The following is a 20,031-nucleotide window of genomic DNA, read 5'->3' on the forward strand; positions in this document are numbered from 1 at the left end:
TCATATGTGATATGTTGAAGCCCCTTTCTCAGCTGTCGAGGAGGGGGGGGAGGAAAAAAAGGAAGTCAAGGCGGTTGTTGTTTTTGCTGCTGCACTTTATGGCAATGCGACACGCGATGCTGCGGCAACCCCAACACTCTGCCGCACACACACTCACACCTCGAGGTGGAAATTTTGCGCAATAAATAAAATTAAAGGTGGTGCACGTACGTGTGTGTTTCTGCTGAGGTGAGCGACTGGCAAAATGTAATTAGAATTGTACAGTGCGGTTAATATATCCGCCCACTTGACTGCGAATGTGCGAGCGGGTGTGTGAGTGTGTGTGTGTTGGTATGAAACAATGCCCACAATGCGGCTCCAGGATCCTTGTTTCACCCCGCCCACTTTGGTAACTCTCCCCATTTTCTGGTACTGCTTCTGGTGCTGCTCCTGCTGCCGCGTGTAAAATGCAAACGCGTCGCGTGTCAAACGCTCGTTTTAATGCCCTGCCCCACCAAGCCAGCCCAAGCCACCCACCCATCCTGCCTCCCATACAGCCCACTTGAGGCCAGACATTTGCAGCATTTCTTTGGGCTTGTTCTACAATAATCAAGACGAGGCCGCCACCCCTGTTGGTGTATAAAATTAATTTTATTTATTTTTTTCTGGCTTGGCCTGTGTTTGTGAGCCGAATCACCACAGAGAGGTGGTGCTTGCTTGTTTTTTTTTGTATGGAAGCCTGGAGCCACTTTTGGGCTTGCCCAGGCCGCCCAGTCGTCTCGACCTTCAAGTGGCTACTTTTAATTTTTTTTTCTTGGATTTTATTCTTGGCCCGTTGTAGCTGTTGTTTTTGTTATGGCCGTGTTACGTGCGCATGTAATTAGTGCCATTTCTCGCAGTCTAATTGGAAAATTAACATATGAAGTGTTTGTTTTTGGTACTTGGCCCACAACTCGGCCTAAATGCGATTGTAATGGAACTTGAACTTGGTTAACATTCAAGGAAATTACAACTTTAATCGCAGATGATGGTAGATGAGCTGGCACGCATTAATCATTCGGAGAAAGTTTTAATTACATAGCATACCTATTCGGGAGGTAATTATTATTTGTGTTCTGGCTTGGATTCTGTTTAGACTAGAATTTAAAATGTACTCCTGAATTGTTGCTATGGCTTTCACTCCATCTGACCGCTTTAAAAATAACTCACTCGAGGGAAACTAACAAAGCAGCATTCCAAGCTCGAAACTGTCAGAGCCAGTCCTCTTGCAGCAGCACCTCGCACCACCCCTGGCCAACCTAAACGCTGAGAGACAGACAAGTTGTAAAATATATAAAAATTTCATAATACTCTTAGTGGAAAAATGTGCCACAACATCTTCCTGTCTTCCGCTTTTCTTTTTTTTTCCACCTCCTCCTCCTTCCGCCTTTGTTGTCGCCTGGACTCTTGTCTGCAGATTGTATCTGCACCACCCACCCCCCAAAGGCCGCCCAAAAAAAGAAAACCTCCACACTGTGGAGTGTGTGGGTGTTGTTTTTGTTGTTGGTGCGGTTATCATACTTGTTGGCATTTTGGGTTATTGTTGTTTTCTGCTGCTCCTCTTGTTGCGGCTTGTCCACGCCCTTAGCCTAACTGCACCGCCTCCTTAGCCACCCACCCGACGACCTCTTGTATGTGTAGCATATAAAGCAAATTTTTATGAAGAGTCAGAGAAAGCTGCAACATATTCAGAAATTCTTTCTTTATTATTATTATTTTTTTTTTGGGTGCTTCTGCTGGAAAATTTAATAAGAACGAGATGGCAAGAGGAGAAGCTAAAGAAAAACCCGTCGAGAGGAAGGAAATTTTGCGGCCAGGTCATAAAATTACACGCCAGGTCCTTAGGTGGGGTGTAAGGTTAGCATTTGCCTAGGTATTTTAGGTATTTATTGGCCTACTAAGTGGGCTCTAAATTTGACTTATGCGTTCGTTTCCTTTCTTTTTATTTTCGCCGCATAAATTATGCACAAGTCCCTGACTTGGGGGGCTCGTAAAATGGGGCGAAGCACCGGACCCCATCGGTCCATCCAGTCCGGTGCTATTAAGTTCGGCCCCAACAGGGCGCAATAAAATCAAATCAACGTGACGACATTTCAGTTTACATCTCGACGGGTGGTTGGGCGGATAATAAAACGCACCAAATTTAAATTAAAAATCAATTGGGGGACAGTGGAGCCGGAAATGGGAAATGGCAAATGTATCTTTGTAAATGTATCTCACTTAAAAAGGAATACGTTTATTATCATTTTGTTAAGGGAATCCTAGCTTTAAAAAAATACTGAAAAATTTGTTAAGATATGAAGGACTCTTTCTATATCTATAGAGTTGTCTAACTAATTTATTCCATTGTGTATGGAAGCTTCCCCGGTTGCCATTTGACTTTTCCTCGAACTTTTCCCTTAGACGTGTCGCATAAAATGCCAAATTACAGTGTTTGACCAACTCCCCTGCCCTGCCCGGTTGTGGCCCTATCTTCTTGGCTCATTGTATAACAGCGAGCAACTTTTGCCATTGGCCATTATTTTTGCTTTTGGCTTGGCTTGCGCTTTGTCAGTTGTTAACCGTTATTTAATGCACATTTAATTTAGTCGTAAATAGAGAACGAGATCGAGCGGGAGATATTCACCCCCTTAAGGACTTCTACTATATATACTACTTTCCCCCGGAATGATACGCCGGGGAGTTGGTGGTCGGTCTTCCTCTTGTTTACGGCTACGGAGACATAAAATTTCAAAAGTCGCCCGCATCTCAATCGCCTTTCAATTCCCCCCTCCCATCCCTGCCCTCGCTCTTTAATTTGTTTTCGCCATTCTTCGACAGTAATTAACTAAATACAGCTTTGTAATGCCATCCTTGGGGAGTGGCCGCTGGGGGTCCGTGCCAGTGCAAAGGGGGCGTGGCAGCAGGAGCACGCACATGTGCGGAATAAATCAAAGCGTTTGGGTTCGTTCCCCGTTGATTTTTGCAATTAGAGAAGGATCAAGCCGCTCCAGAGGAGCGGAGGAGTGGAGAGCCGAGTTCATTAGACGGCTTAGCCTGGTCAGAGAGAAAGGAGAAAAGGGGTGGAGAAAAAGGAAGGTCGCGGGGTAGGAGTGGCCATGAGTTGCCACAGAGTTGCAATCGATGCGTGCAATTAAATGCTGGCCAAAGCAAACATCCTGCAATGCTGCCAGTGCCGAAGATTCCCCAGCTAATTGCTAATTGATAACAGTTCCAATTAGGGGAGCTCTCATGCGGAAAACGAACCGGGCCACAAATCAGGACACAAAAAAAATCACAGAAAAATAGAGAAACATTTAGAGAACTGGACTTTAAAGAAAGGATATCGCAATTCAAGCACTAAACATCTTGCATTCAATTTCCTGAAAATCTTCCCCAAAAACTCAATCTTAATTCACGCAAACTCGGTGGCGTCTTAAGAGCTTCTTTGCCTTGAAGGCGAATCCATCGCCAGGACACTGCCAGCTGTTGGCAACTGTTGCCGGAAGCGCCGGCGGATGTCCTTGCTAAACCGAATGGCTTGGCCGCGGCTGCCTGGCAGGAAATATGCCGAAGCATGAAATTTTAAGTCCTTCAGAAAAATAATAATCAAGAAGAAGGACTCAGAGCCTCTCAAAATGCACAGAGAGTTTAGTTCAAGATGGTTGTATTTGACTTAAAATATTAACTAACCTCTATTTACAAGTAGGCAATCATTTGTCATTTAGGGATATTATAATGTCCTTTAATTAAATTAAATTTTACCTTAATTTCTTGCCGTGTTAGGCGTTGAGGTAATCTAGGGCTTACAACGTAAGAGGCTGAAAACAGGAACGAGATGAGAATTCTTTGTTAATTCTTTTCGGTTGGAAATCAAAAAAGGATTATTAGCTCAAAGCTTTGTCGGCCCTGGCAGATTTAATATTGGCTGATTATGTGCGTCGGATGTGGGTCCTGAGGCAGGGAGGTGGGTGGTTGGTTGGTTCGGTGGGTTGTTGGGTGGTTTCAGCCAGCTGTATGTGTGGGAACTCACACAAGTGACGGAAATTGCTGCATAAAGCGCGCTTGATTGAGTTGACAAGTTGTAATTTCATTGCCGGAGCCGCGCGCTCACTTCATGTGCCTCTAGGATGGTGGGATGATGGGATGGTTGGATGGAGGGGCGCCTGGTGGATGGAAAATGGCTAAAAGCGACGGTGCGCGGAAGACCAAAAGCTGCGGGGAAACAGGAGGCGAAATGCCATGAAATTGACGCAACATCTGCGTAGCCGGCAGGCACAAGTGCTTTTCGTACATCTCCACTCTAACATGGAGCATTGGTTTCAATATGGCACTGGATGATTGGGTTAGGAATGGATATCAAGCCAAATATATACATATGTATACCTGAACACAGACACACACAACGTAGGCAAGTGAATTTTTGCCTCTAAAGAGTCCTAACACTTAAATCAAGCCATTATCATTTTAAAACTATTTATTCCAAACAATGGAAATAGTTAGTTCCTCTTTTATTTCCATCTCAACTTCCATTCTATTATTTGCAAGATAGGACTCTCTGCTACCTGCTCAACTTCCAGAGGACCCGACAAACTTTTCCCACGCAACAAACCGGCCGAGAACAAAAGCCTCCAACCAAGGACGAATCCTTGGCGGGCCTTCTCCGCATGCCTTTGATTCCGATTCGCTCACGCAAGGTCCTGTCGGGGGATTTTTATGCTGGCAGGATGCACCTGCTCCGCCTCGAGTTACGCACAAATCAACACTTTCGCTTTCAGCGAGACAGTTGTGGAGAAAAGGTTATCGAGACCTTGAAAGCTTCCAAGAAATAAATGGTTCGAGACTCCTTTTGTCTGAAATCATAGATCCGGAGCGAAGGCGGGTCTTGGCAATTAGCGAGCAGGGAAATCGAAACCCAAAAAATTTCCTTTGACTGCCAGGACACACAGGAAGCTCTGGCCTTCCTTTGCTTCGTTGTGGTACTGTCATGTTTATTAATGATGAGGTCGCACTTTCCGGATAACTAAACACATTTAATTAGGCTACAATTTCACTTCCCTTGAAAAGGCCGCCAAGTGGTTTAAAGTTTCGTCATGAGCCTTGAAAAATACACGCTTCCTTTTTCTAAGAAGCTGTGTTGTGCGACATATGTGAACTCGAGTCAAAGTTAACATAAAGTTTACGCATGATTTATGTGAACTTGCCACCCTGGATTCAAGAAAAACCCTCTCCAAAAGAACTTTCCAACAAACAAAATTAGCAAAACATCAGCTTGAGGAGAGGCAGGCCGAAAAACTTGCAGATATTTTCCTTTCTTTTGTTATTTTCTAAATTTTTTTCCAGCAAAGAGTCCCCTCATGTTTAACATACAACCCTATGTTCTGGAAACTTATTAAATTAAACTTCTACACATGTTTTTTGGGGGCCGGATATGTTCAATCTATTGTACACAATTTTATACGCCATTCTCCTTCTCGAGAAAAAAAATTCGAGAAAGTCAGCAAAGAAAGTGGCCAAGAAAGTTGGGGTTGTTGCGATGTGCGTTTCAAATTTCTCTCTGGGCCGCTTATCGACATGCCAAATAAATCATTTCTTTCTTTTTTTTTTGTGGAGGGCCGCCTTCAATGAAATCTCAAATGTTTCGGTCCCTGATTATTTTGGCAAGCGAAAGCCTTTGATTTCGCCCTGAGATATGGGCTGTAAATCTTGTCAAAAAACAAAAGCAGGAAGCCTAGAATTTATTCTATGTCGTGGCAAAGGAAAATGGAATTTAACTCTCCCAGTCTTTCTCCATTAACAGGTCATAAACTTATGCCAAAAACAACACTTGACACTATTACTTACCAAAGGAGAGAAGAAAAAGCACCAGATACATACACATCCATGAGATACAATTGCTCTAACTGCGAATAAAACAAACAGGAACCACAATAAAAAGCGTGTTGGCTTAGGTATACTGGCTTTGGCTGCATGTGTGCGTCAAAGGACACTCACACACACACACACTTACATGGCGAGGAAAAAAGGACAGGCGGCGACACTATGGCGCCAGTCAGTCACATTGTCGGGAGTGTTTCCCTTTTTTTTCCCCCCCACGTCCTTGGGAGTGGAAAATAATGAGCGACTTACACCCGTCTCTGGACTTTTTGGCCAAAAGTCCTTCGCATACGAAATTTTTCGCTTTGTTCCTTTGCGGCCCTGGGTCTCGGGTCAAATGTGGGTGGGTGGATTGGCAGGATAGGGTGGGCTGGGTCAAAAGTGTTGAAGTTAGGGCAAACAAAGTTGGTGCTTTGTTGCTGCTTTGGGGTCTGCTGCTTGATTAGATTAGTGAACGATTCTCAATGGGCACATTGATTGGCTTAGCGATTACTGGTAATCGATAGGTGAGAGAGCCATTCCATTTTAGATTTGGAGCAAAGCGTTTTGGGGTGGCTCTATAAGGGTTGCATCTAGTAGTATCTATACATTTTTGATTGATATTAATTCATTTCATTTACGCTGTTTTTTTTTACCCCAATTCATCAGCTGTTTCGTCACCCACGAGGCTGGCTATTTATGTGAATCGTTTGCATTTTGTGGAATACAATTTTAGCCAGCTAGCCTATAATTTGGTGCATTTTTAGCGCCGTGTTTGTAGCGTTTTTTATGGCTGTTTCTACGTAGTTGGCTTGCTGTCAGGACACATGCCATTCCATATAATCGGGGGTTATATGCCGGGGCTTCGAGGCAGGCAACTTGCCGGTGCCTGTCGCGGAAATGTACCGCAGACATGCAAACAAAACTTTTAGCCAATGTAGTTGCTTTGGCTAGCACGCGAGCTAGCTCCCCCCCTTAGGTGGCCCTTATATACATATAGCTGTATTTGCTCTGTTTTTATTATTACTCGTACTTCGTCGCGGCGTAATGCAAACTTGTTTATGTACGTGTGGCGTCGTTGTCCTTCTGTCGCATTGTCCTTTTTTTTTTTTGTTGTTCGCCCCCATTTGTTTGTTGGCCCTGTACTTTTATTTATTTTTGTTTTTGTTTCTTCCTCATTGCTTTTGTTGTGGCCCCTTGGCCATTTCTTTGTTGCCATTCCGGGCAAGCGAGGTGTGAGTCAAAGAGCTTTTTTTACGTTCCAGCCAAACTGAATTATAGTTTAATAAATTTATACATTTATTTTTCTGTATTTTTTTGCAAAAGCAAAAGCTGGCAAATAAATGGCAGATTGTCTGGCGGAGTTCATTTAAAACTTGGCAATGGGATTTTAAGGGAAATGGTGCTTCAAATTAAAGGACTTTTTCTTTATAGCAAGTGCTACAGTTTTTTTCGCCCTAACTGGTTTCGTAAACCTTCAACCCTCCTACCCTCTTCTTGATTTATTTACGCGGCTCCTGTTAATTGCATTTTCACCGCACTTATCTGCTATAAATAAAATTATATAATTACCATGCATTCTTTGAGGACTAAAGGCAAATGGTTGGTGGCTGGTTACTGGTTACTGGGTGACTGGCTGGGTTAGATATTTTACCCCTCAGAGCTCACACACACACACACTGGCAAATCCACTTAACGTTTTTGTGTGTGTTATTTAACGCGTGTTGCCATGGCAGAGAGTGGCCAAAACAAAAAGCACAAGCTGAAAGCCGAACAAAACAAAGGCAACCAACTAAAATGCGCAAAAAGGTAAAAGGCAAAGAGCACAGACATAGACACAGGGCCCGGCCAGGAGCAGGATGGGGTGGCTGTATAGCATTTGGTGGGTAAATGGGGTATGGCTTTCGGGTGGTTCCATTTTACATGCCGGCAGAAGCGCCTTTCCAGATGTTTATCCATGTTTTAGGCCGCACCGAAACTCAAAAGGCGCCGCAACAAAGTAGAATTCTTGTATTTTTTCCCCCTCGGTTAATTCGTTCTTTGTTTTCGGCGGAATTAGTGCTACAAGAATTAACCGAAAGCTTGCTGAGGCGTCGGAAAGGAATGTGCTTCAAAAGATACATCTATGTAGTTTAAAGCTTTAATTCGAAATTATAGGAAGAAGGACCTCGCACTGTCTGAATGATTTAGCTTTTAGGTATCTTCGCATGCTCGCTTCTTTTGCACTATTTTGTATTATGTTGATTTCCTCGGGGAATCGAAGACATGTGCATAGAGCATAGAGAACATGGCCACTGACCTCATATCCTTCGCATCCTGGTGAAGCAGCTAACCCCCCTGCTAAATTATTTATTGCAACATGCACACTCCACCCTCTAGATCCTGTAAATTTTTATGAGAATTTCGTGTTTAGAGCACTTGTGCTGAACTTTAAGTAATTGCAGGTTTATTGAAAAAGGAAGCTCGGTATGTGAATGGCAAATTACGCGCTTTATAAATTGTTTTCGCTGAATGTTTTCAATTAAATTAATGCATCGTTCAGGCTCCTTCTTTATTTCACTCTCTCTCTCTAGTGTTAGCCCTGGTGTTGGCCATGTTTAATTGCTTGTAATTTGCACTAATGACGACAGCGGCAACAACAACCGCATAACAAGTTCTTTCTCCGGTGGCTCGCCTGTCATTAAAACTGAATTTGATGGCTTGTGGTCGCCGTAGAATAATATAAAAATCAATACATTCAGCCACCAAGAATTCACACAATTTAATTAATAATGAGACATGCCAGCTATATAGGATTGAAATCTGCAACTAAAATTTCGTTAACTATTTATCTATTCTTCACCATGGTACTGGCAATGGCGCTTCTGGCTATTTACGCCATTTTTAATTGCAGCATGAAAAAGTAATTACGAATTTGCTTTGTGCCCTCCAACCTTTCACGCTTCTACTCCCACTCCTTTCGTGGGGCGTGGCACTGCAACTCAAACAAAATTATAAGCAAACACGCAAAACTGCCACAAAACTTGAAAACTGAGAGTTTTCCCACCCGAAAATAAAAATAAATGCCAAAAAGTGTGGAAAAAAAACCCTGGAAAAAATTATATCCTGCAGTCGTTTAGAATTTGAGTTGAGCTTGGCTTCGGTTTTTGGTGTTTATCCTCCTTTTTTTTAAGGGGGTTTCTCTCCGTTTTGTTTGGGTTCTCTAGACCAGACAGAAAAAGGCATTTGTCGCTGCTTCGAGGCGTTTTTTGGTGGCCGTGTTGAGCAAATTAATAAAAAGCAACTACAAACAGTCAGAGTCCCTGTTTTGGATCAAATTTGTCGGCGGGATGAATTTCATTTGGTAAATGGTTTATGGAAAAAAAAAACCCATAAAGGGTAGACCAAAGAAATCTGAATTGAAATGGCAGGGTGGAAATAATCAATAAGGTTTGATGCAAAAAATGGTAAGCCTTAAACCCAAATATTGGATTAGAGCAGCATACTTTCCAGCTAGATTTGAGTACCTGGCTGCCACAATTCGAATAATTCCTCTTATTTAAGATATAATCCCACAAAAATGTGCTTTTGCCGAGGAGCTCACATCTAACAAATACTGATAACGATTGATACTTTGGCTCCAGGACCCTCGGCAACATATGTTGCCCATTGGAGACCACTTGCACGTATTGCGCTCATCGCAATTTGTTTTGTTGATTCTGCTGTTGATTTGCTTCTGCTACTAGACTCGCAAACACACATATCCATGGGATGTATATGTATATGTATAGATTCTTTTTTATGGCCCACTGCCGCCCACAATTCGGCAGCCTTATCTCAGTGAAAGCTTTTGTACGGATGGGTGTGTGGATGTGTGTGTGTGTCCGAGGACTCCCTTCGAGTTTAATTTTGCTAATTGAAAAACGTAATAAGCCCGGGGGTTAAGCGATGGTGGACACACGTCGAAACTTTCTCTCCCTCCAACCGGGAGTCCTGTAGTCCTCCTGTCCGTACTCCTGTATTCACATTTAGTGCAGTGCTATGTAGAGTGCAAGTAAATGCATTACACTGACCTTATGGGCTTGTGGCTCCCGCCCTGAGGGGTGCCACTTGAATTCGTTGAATTAAATTAAAATAAAATCTTCAAAAAAGGATTAAAAAACGATGGCCGACTAAACAGCGCTTAAAATAAAATCCTCGACTGTCTCTCCAACGTTTACCTATTTATGTGACCCCACAAAAACCCCACGTTTTTGACCAAAACCCACCATTTTAGTTAATTACGAAACCGTAAAAAAAAGAATGGTTTAGAAAATTCTCTTTTATTTTGTTTCTACTTTGTGTTCTGTAGTTTGCCGGGTTTTTGACTGCAAATTGTCAGCGAGTGCAGTGGCAGGATAAGGGAAAACGGATCCGCCACATGAGTCTTCATGGTTAGTTGGTCCGAAGCGGAAAAAGGGAGACTTCCGTTCATTTTGCTGATTGTGTCTCTTCTACGGCTAATGAAGATGGCTAAGCTGCACTAAACACACCAAAGAGAAACGGGGATGTCTACTAACTGAAAGGACAAACGGCTAGAAGTAGAAAAAGGGTTGGGGAAAGCAATCCATAAAGAACCAATTTAGGCCAATGCACGTGGCGTAAAGCATACTTTTTTTTTTTTGTACGAGTCCTGCCACTAATCATTGGCATATTGCTCCCTGCTGCAGCTGTTGCTACAGCTTTTCCCCTTTACAAGTAAAACACTCCACTGATATCCCTCCATTTGCCTCCTTTTAATAACTTTTATAACTCCAGCTACTGGACCAACTATGGAGCTGGAAAAAATGTGTATTATTGAAATGACGAGCATAGAGGGAGTAGGAGGAGAAGGATCCTTTTTTTTATGCACTGACCAAAGTCATGCCTTTGTCCTTGCTAATTAACTTGTTGCGTCGTTTAATTAGCCAAGAGCCGGGCAGACGAGAGATAAAACAGGGAACTTTTCGCCTAACTGGATACAGCATCTCTCTCTTTTTTTTTAGCCAGTAGCCAGCCGCAGTGTAAATTATGAAAATTAAACAAATGCCGGAAAGTTTTTTAATTAACAAACGGTTAGTGCGTACTGCCTGGCCGCCACACCGCTCCGTTCGGCTGACACTAATTGCCAACAAGCGCCTGAAATGTTTGCCAAAAATGTCAAAAAGCTAAGAGCAAATGCAAATAAATTTAGCATAAATATTTATTATGGCCAAAGAGAAAAGGAAACCAATTGGGCGGAGAAAAGCCAAGAGGCAGATAGATGGCAGGAGAAAGAGAAGGACAAGAGATAGGCCGCCTTGCCATGACACTTGGCATATAAATCGAAACAGAAATTATGAGCACCGCACATCGCACCATTTCGTAATAAAAATATTTTGCGCTCAAAAATTGCATAATTAAATTGCCCAAAAAGTGGAGCGAATGACGTCACCTCCCTGTCAGACAAGCACAAAGCGTCCCCCCTACCCAGTCACACACCACACCCTCCATTCATTCATTCATGGGGACAGGCGAGTCAAGTCGAGTCAACTCAAGTTGTCTTCGTCTCACTGGCACTTCTCTATAAATAATTGCATGCGAATTTGTCAAGCGTGTCAAGGCAGAAGGAATGCTGCACCATCACCAGGGACCTGGCCCGGGGCTGGTGGGGCGGTGGGGATTGTAAAGTATCTCGAGGATGCGATTCGCAGTCGCGACAAATTTGCGATGTCTTCGGCATGCAAAGTGCGGCAACTTGAGTGCAAAAGTCGCATCATTATGCTGTATGCGAAGTATCCGCAAGCAGCTTACACATGTGCGATACATACTCCCCATATATACATATATCTGAATCAGAATATAAAAATATGAATATGACGTACTAGGGGCCAATTAAAAGGTAAAGGTCTCCAAGGACTTTTCTCATCAATCACAACACTCTAATTTCATTAAACTTTCAACTCTTCCAGGTTATAGTTTCAGGGTTTTAATTTAATTTTAATATCCCCCTCGCTTCCAACTATCTTTTGAAAGTTTTGCCCCAGCTTCAGTACACATATCATGGCCAAAAATAAAATGTTGCAAAAAATAGGAAAACTCTCTGTCTCGGCTTTCAGCTAACTCGCGGCTGTCGTAGATTTTGACATGTTGCAGCACCGTCGAGAGTCTCTGGAGGGGGGTTGAGCAGGTGGATAAAACTCAAGGCTGTCGGTGGAAAGTTCTTTCCGCGCTCTGTCTGCTTTTTTGGGCAAAAAGTTGAAGCGGTAAGCGGTAAGCAAGCAGAAAATGTCCCGCGCCTGTCAAAACTATCTAGCTACCTGTTTAAACGTATATCGCATCTGTCAAGCCTGGCTAAAAGCGTGCACTGCCAATTTATTGCCAAAGTTAATTTGCATGAAATATAAATAAACGCCAAAGCAACTTGAGAGGCACTCGGTAGATATGCTATGTCTGGTCTCGCCACAATTTAAATTAAATTAGAATTTCTCTTGGTGTGTAATTTAAAACTATTTTGCATAGAAACTAAAGTGCGTCTAACACGCTGGTGTTGCCCGCTTCCTTCTGGCTTAGTAGTTTCCTTCCTTCCATGCTCTTTTTTTTTTTTTTGCTCTTCTCTGCTGTGAAACCAACTTAAACTTGTTAAGCTACAGGGAGTTTTTAGCTTCACACAGTCGAAAAAAAAAATGTTACAATATTTAAAACTCAACTTGATATGCGCCTGGAAGCTTACTACGTCTTCTGCATGCCCTGCGTGTCTGTGTATCTGTGTGTGTGTGTGGGTTTGATTTATAGTGAGCCAGGATTAAGCTGTCTTTGTGCTCTACAAGAATGTTGTAGGAAATTTTTAGTATAATGCACAGAAGCAGACGGCATCGCATTTGGCCTAAGAGAACTCTGTATGGCTTCCGAATTCTCCCCCGGGGAAAGTCATTTGAAATATTGCCAGGGGGTGGGGACTGGAAAGGATCCTGTATCTATACCGATAGATACTGAATTAATGAATTGCTATTAGATTACAAAAGAGTCAATAACGGAGGTTCATTACTTTCTTAAAAATATTATTTATGTGAGTTTAAAATGAAGCCAAACATTTCAGCAGTTCAGTGCTCTTTAAATCTAATTAGGCGGTTCTCGAACCCAATACCCTCCCATGGGGGAGGCCCCTAGTAAAAAATCAATGCAAGGAAGCACATGAAAAATGGCGTCGTCGTATAACGGTATATTAATATGTAAATATGTATTAGCTCCGTATGTTTGGATATACATATACTTACGCAGTGATGACGACGACATCGCCATTGTTAATAGGATTACGAAGCACAGTGGCGAACAACTAGAACAACAGCAACAACAACAATAGGGCATAGAAAAAAGAAAAGCTAACGGCATTAGCAATGGCAGCAAAACCCCAAAAGCGAAAAAAATCATTTATAGTAAAACAACAACAACAACAACACACGCGAGAAGCCAAAACAGAAGTAACTGAAATAGCAAAAGTGCCAATGACTGTTGGCCAGAAAGAGAGAGAGGCAGTTAGAAATGGTTGTAAGCGGGAAGGAGGGCAGCTGTCCTGCGAAAGCGAGAGGGCAAACAAAACTAAATTAGATTGTGTGGCCCATTAAGGCATTAAGATTTCATTGCTATTGCTCTCTTGCTTGCACTCGCCGAGCTCTTGCCTCTCGTTCCGGCGTAGGGTAGACTACCCCTACCATATGGGACACTGTTAGTTACCCTCTTGACGGAGAAAGAGAGAAATCCACAAAGCCCCCCCACCCCCATGGCACACATGTGCGGCACTTAAAGCGTCGCCGTCGCACTTTAAGGGATTCACTCAAGTCGCTGGCTCACACAGCGAAAAAAGTATCTTCAAGATACACAAATGTATCTCTATCTGTAATAATAAAAAACCATAGTAACTGTATGGATATTGTTAACTATAGTATGTTTTTTCTTGACTTTATTTACAAATCATCATATCGAGATGACAATATTTTGTCTTGTGCATCCCCTTGAGCCTCCTTCCGCCCCCCTTGCCTTAATTTTGACCCCCCCTTACACCGAACTATGTACATTGCTTCATTTTCATTTTTTTGCACTTGAGTGTTTTTGTGTTGACTTGTTAGGCAGCTCGTAGCATCAGCATCCTGCCCCAATCCCTGAAAGAATCTCGGGCTACGTGACTTTTTGCGGTTTGCTTGGATTTGGCCAGTGAAAAGTGCTAAAAATTGCCCAATCCTCCGCCGCAATACCTCAAACACCACCAGCCCAGCATCCTACTCCCACTCCCAACCAGTGTATTGCCCCTTGTCGGTATTTTGTTTAATGACCTTGAAGCTGGAGCGTGAGTCGAAACGTATCTTGTTTCTGGCGGATGTCGTTGTCGAGGAGGAGTCCCATTCAGTGGCCATTTTAGTGGTCAGCTATATTTAATGGACCGTACACAAATCGCATAGAGAGTCTATTCGAGTGTGTTACTCTTTGTTTGCAGACTTTTAGGCGCTCGCCATTGTTTGGCATTTGACTTAATTTAAAGTGCCGGCGTCTAAGTGCAATTGGCTATGAGATGACAAGTGTCAAGGGTTGGAGGTGGAAATGAGCATTCCGGGCTAAGTAAACATTAAACCAAAACAATTTTCATTAAGTATCAGAGTTTGAAACTAAAACTATCTTAAATTTCAACATTTTCTAGTTTGAAGGACACTTTGTGGCTTAAAATTAAATTTGAAACTTATGCTTTTCCTTTTCTTTTCTTTCCAGGTAAATTACAACACCATTCCATATATTAGTTTTGACCCAAATATCTGTATCGGTATCTGTAAGTAAATTAATAGACGCATTCAAGTCTCGAATCTCGACTCTCGATGTCCAGTCAACATTTTGTAATTTTCAATTATGGGGAAAACGTTTGGGAAGCCGTCGTGTCAGCAGCACACACACGCTCGTAAAATGTTTTGTTTGTCGGTTAACCGGAATTTCGCATAATCATTTGCATACATAATAAAAATTCCCCAAATCATGAACAGCAGGGCCCTGGAACCTCCGGACAACTATTTATGCTGATCATCATTAACGGACCCCGTTCACCGTTCCGGCAAGAAAAGCCGAGATTCAACGAACAAGAAAATTAATTTATGTGCCGAAAGGGTTGCGAACTCCTTACATACTTGTCCCTTGGCTTTTTTTTTGAGGGAAAACTAAACTCCTTGAAGGGATGCTGTTTGGCATCCTTGGGCTGGAATAGAAATCATTAATATGCTGAGCTGTGCATGTGACAAAGGATACTCGCATTTCAATGAAAGACAACAATGCATTATAATGTGCTTATAAATATATTGAAAATGCTCGGGGCTCAAAGTCCGGGGTTCAGGTTCGAGCTTAGATGTATCTCAAGGGTTGTCCATCTCTGGCCATTATTTTCCCAGGCACTGGGGGAACTTGTTTAGATTTTTGGGAGTTTTCGTAGCGGGTTTGTTTGATTTTTCGGCGTTGATAACAAGTTCAGTTCTGCTAGAAGGTCAAACGAAAGTCGTTCACACGCACACAGATCACAATTAGCAGCTGGCGTTGAGTGACCAACACTCACTCCTTCCTCCCAAAAGTCGGAGGACTCTAAAAATTCACAGCCACCCCAGGATAAATCCATAATAAATTCCGAAACGGGACACGCGTTCGGCACGAACCCTTAGTTATTTATTCACTTCCTGGAGTCGGAGTCCTAGAAGAGTCCTGGAGACATTTTATAGTTTTTTTCCTCCGTCTCTGCCGGACTGTGTGTGTGGATTTCTCGAGTTTTATTGAGATGAATTACATAAACGCACTCGCCCACAAAAAGTTCGACCAAATGAGGGTCAATGCTGGGTGTTTTCTCGCCTTTTCGCTTACAAGTATTAATGATATAGGATTTGCTCTGATCTACTCCCGATTCGTGTTCATCAATATTCGGGCTTAGCCCGAGACGGGCCAAGGCGGAAGGGGGCGGCAAAATCAATAGCATTCCCAACTGGGTAGAAGAGCAAACAACAATTTTAATGTCCTTTCTCTGGTCTCTGGGTTCAAGTCGGGCGGGGGACGTTCATAAATTTTTATTACGTAATTGAGTTTGTTCGGTTTAGTTCTGTGGGGGGTTGTTGCAAATGCTTGCCAATGTCTTTGCATGAAACAATAAAACCAAATGTTGAAATCGTCGGAAGCGTTGAAAGCGTGGCCCTGCCCCACCCAAGAGCATTATTAATAAATACAAATTCCTTTTTGGGGTAAGCGGACGTTAGAGGGTTAACTTGGCCAGGGAATCAATAAACGTTGCGGGAATTGCAAATATCCAAGGGTTAAATGGGGTTTTGGGGGAGAAACTATGGAAATGAGGTATCGAAAAGTGTATAGGATGTGTGAGAATAAAACTTTAAAGTTCAAACACTCCAAACTAAAGCTTTCTTTTCATAATATCAGATATCAGATGTCTGAATATTCAGAAGCGTTAAAACGATTTTTTATTCATTGCGTCCCATTGGCCACAAAAAACGTAACAAGCATTCGAATCAAACATCTGCATTCTCATTATTAATTGATTAAGCTTGCTCCTCCTGCCAGCTGTATCTGCGGCTGCCGTCGATGGGCTCCCAATATTTTGACAGCAAACACGCGCCGGGGAGACACCAGAACAGAACTCGCCGAAAGAAATGCCTGAAAAAGAACAGATAAAGGAACAATAAATTTACATAAATTACCCGCATGAATGCCAAAGAGACTGGGTGGATGGAGGCACTCGACAAAAGTGTCCCAAATGGGAAGCGGCAATTCAATAAGGCGGAGTGAAAGGCAAACCTGAATTATGCGGCACGTTCCACACGTAACTGGGCTTCCAATTCCCGGGTCCCAGGGATATCTTCTGGATTTTTCTTGGTTTTCGGGTTTGGTTTTATTGTGGCGGGGTGCTATATATGAAGATGTGTCCCGAAAGCGAAGAATGACGCGCAATTAGCATGCTAAGAGGATATGAGGTACAAAGCGAGGCAACTGGCACACGCTCATAAATCAAGAAGAGCAGCCAGCAGCAGTCACCGTTAAAAGGTGTCCTATAACAGGATAACTCAAAAGTTCCCGAACCCTTTTCTTCTCCCCTAAACAATGGCCAGAGGACGAAAGGTTGAGGTGTCATCGTCCTTTATCCTTATCCCGTTTGCCGATTCAAGTGTCAACAATAAACAAATTTCTTTTACATTCCCCTCCTGGAATCCCGTCGTCCTATATCGCCCAGGATCCCTTTTTTTCTGTTTTTTTTTTTATTTATTTATTTTGTTGCCACGCTCATTGTAGGACCCACACAACCCTTGAGGAGGAGTCGTTGTCCTGGCAATCATGGAATTTTCTTCTCCACCCCCTCACTTCCGAGTTTGTGTCTTTTTTACTATTATTGTTATTATTGTTTCATTTCGTAGGCCGTTGTCGATGGGCTGGGCTATTGGTCCTGTCAAATTGCTGTCAACATTTCAAACCAGTTCCCAGTTTAATAATGTAAAAGTTTTCCTTCGGTTTACGTCGACTTCACACGCTCCCGCAACGATCCCGGAGCGTTCTTGTTGTCAATCGTGAGGGAGATAAACTTGGGATTTGTTGCACAAAACTTTTTCGTTCTTGTTAATTAAACTTGAATGCGTGTGTATGTCGGCGGTTACCACTGGTAATAGAACCGGAAAATGCTCCAAAAAGTGCCGACTTCTAATGAGATTGTGGCGCGACTTAATGGAGTTTCCTAGCACACGATATTTAACAGAGTTTCAACTTAAAGGTCCTTAAAGTTAGTCACTAGAAAGGTGAAAAGAATGAATAGTATCGAATTTCCTCTTAACTTTAATGGGGATTTTCGCTCTCTTATTTTGAACTGGCTAATTGGATCAAATCCACAAAGTCTTTTCACCTCATCACTCTTGAAACCCAAACTGCTCCTTTAATTCCCACTCAAGCGCTCTTTGACTCAAAGTCAGAGAAGTCCTGACAACCCTTCGCTAGTTTCTCTCATTCTCTGGGGCCTTATGGGAAAGCACTTCCGGTTTCGAGTTTGAAAGGAAGCCTTCTCCAATGCAAAAATTCTTGGCTTTGATTTGTGTGTGCTTGACTTTGGATTCGTATTCGGTTTTTGGCTTCTGACTTATCTCCATTTCCCATTGGGGGTTTGTGCTAAGTTGACGTCATCAACACCAAACGAGAAGGAGGGTTCTTCAAATGGCGAATGAGTCATCCCACCACCCCTAGGAATAACATTGCACCACTATATCCGATTTCAGTCCGCCCACGTAATTGCTTCCTGCAGATTTTCGGACATCGGACCGTGCATAATTAAGCGCTCTTGGATTGTATTTTAGGGCACTTAAAAATGCCAGACGTCAGACCAGGAAGTCGGCCAAAAGGCGAAGCCCGAGGCAAACACCTGTCAACTTTTCTATTTAGGCCGCTTTACTTTGCCAGCGCCCTCTGGCGCCAGTCGTCCGAAGTCACACACTGTGCGATGGGTGGGGGTGCTAGGAAGGGGTATGTTTTTTTGGGGGCGAGTCCACCCCGCTGCGGCATTTGCCAATCAAGCCTCGGGCGGTCTGCCGGTGACACGAGGTACAGGAAACTCTTTTGAAACGAGACGGTTGGCAATCGATAGATTTTCACAGGTTCCAGCGTATTTATTGGCATTACATTTATAAATGCCCCAATACTAAGGCCCAACTGCCAAGTGGCTTCCTATATCCCATAGATATGTGCACTGAACAAAATGGGTTATGAGATATTTTAATAAAAACTAAAATAAAACTATTAAAGCGGTTTTAAAGACCCCCTCGCTACTGTTCGTAATTTTTATAATTTTTGGAAAATTACACTCGTATATCCCTTCATAACTTTGATTTTTCCCCAGAGCTTTTCCTGTGTGCTTGTGCCTGGATGGGCTGTCACTTTTTCGGTTTCCTAAGCAGCTATAGCAGCGGGAGCAGGGAGCAGGAGCAGGAGCCATAACAGCAGTGGGGAAAAACCTCATGACAAATTCATTTGACTTACACATGACTGAGCTCCTGTGGCTGCCCAACAACAAAGGGCCGTGTCAAGTGTGGGCAAAATAGAGGTGGGTGGGTGGCTGGAAAATTTGACCTTGGATTGGGGTAGGTGACCCAACGGGGGAAAATTGCGGAAAATACTGTGATATATGCTGAGCCGGGATAAAAAGACTGGATAAGAGGATTAGGGTAAACTTATGATGTGTTTTTCTTTGGAATCGATAAATATTAAAGGCTTCAACGATAAACGTATTGATTGCGCCTAAGTGGAGAGTGGAAGCCCACAAAAAGTCAAGTGATCTATAGGAATTTAGGCTAGAAATATTCGAAACTTAGGAATTAGTTTTTACTGAAAAAAAGGCCTTTTTCTGCCCACTGTCTTGAGCTTATCCTTCAGTCATTTGTCATGCTTATTTAATAATAAATCGTCCTGTGCCTCCTGTAATAATTTCAATGGGGTGGCTGTAGTAAATGATGTTCCCCAGACCAAATATTGATTGAGCAATGAACTATCATTGCGGTCCAAGACTCTAACCGCAAAACAGGTCTCAAAACTTGGCATAATTGACCATAAAGTAGTCGTCCGAGCAATCAACTGCCCACCGCCTGCAGTTTTTAATCAACTTTTCGGTGGCAGACCGGGAGGACGGAAAAAGGTCTATCCAGGACATAGCTCAGTGGTCGGCCGTTAGAGCAAGAACTTTGCCCATAGAGCAGATGTTGTGTCCTCTAATCGAACACAAAAAGTCCGTGTGCGAATCCACATCAGCATCCGCCCCGGGAGTTGGCAAACTACCCCGTGGAGAGCGACTGGCAATGACCGTTGGTGTTTTGTAGCTTCGGTCGAAAGTCTTGGCCGGCCGGCAACCCTCGGTCCTCATTACAAATAAATATCTTTGACTATTTATAATGCCGCAGGGACCTCACCTTCGTCTCGGTTTCCCTGGGCAAATTATGCAGATTAGAGGGTCAGTTCTCACAGCTGTCGGGGCGAGCTTGTCTGCCACCTGGCTTTCGGATCGAAGAACAAGGCTAAAGGTAAACCAAGGTGCAGCCTCCTGTTGCCTTGGATTTACATAAGAATCGAATTTAATCTTTGGCCGCATAATTTGCCACAATTTATTGGAAAACTGGGCGCCCTCATTGAATCTAATTTGATGGTGTT

The 20,031-nt window shown here is 43.0% G+C and overlaps 1 protein-coding gene across 16 annotated transcripts in view; it reads left to right on the forward strand.

Annotated features, from left to right (window-relative positions):
- The window catches only part of mbl (muscleblind), a 113,308-nt gene that overhangs the window by 56,448 nt on the left and 36,829 nt on the right, over positions 1 to 20,031 (forward strand). The gene's annotated exons all lie outside the window — the stretch shown is intronic.

This window comes from Drosophila bipectinata, chromosome 2R (assembly GCF_030179905.1).
Source record: "Drosophila bipectinata strain 14024-0381.07 chromosome 2R, DbipHiC1v2, whole genome shotgun sequence".
Lineage (NCBI taxonomy): Eukaryota > Metazoa > Arthropoda > Insecta > Diptera > Drosophilidae > Drosophila > Drosophila bipectinata.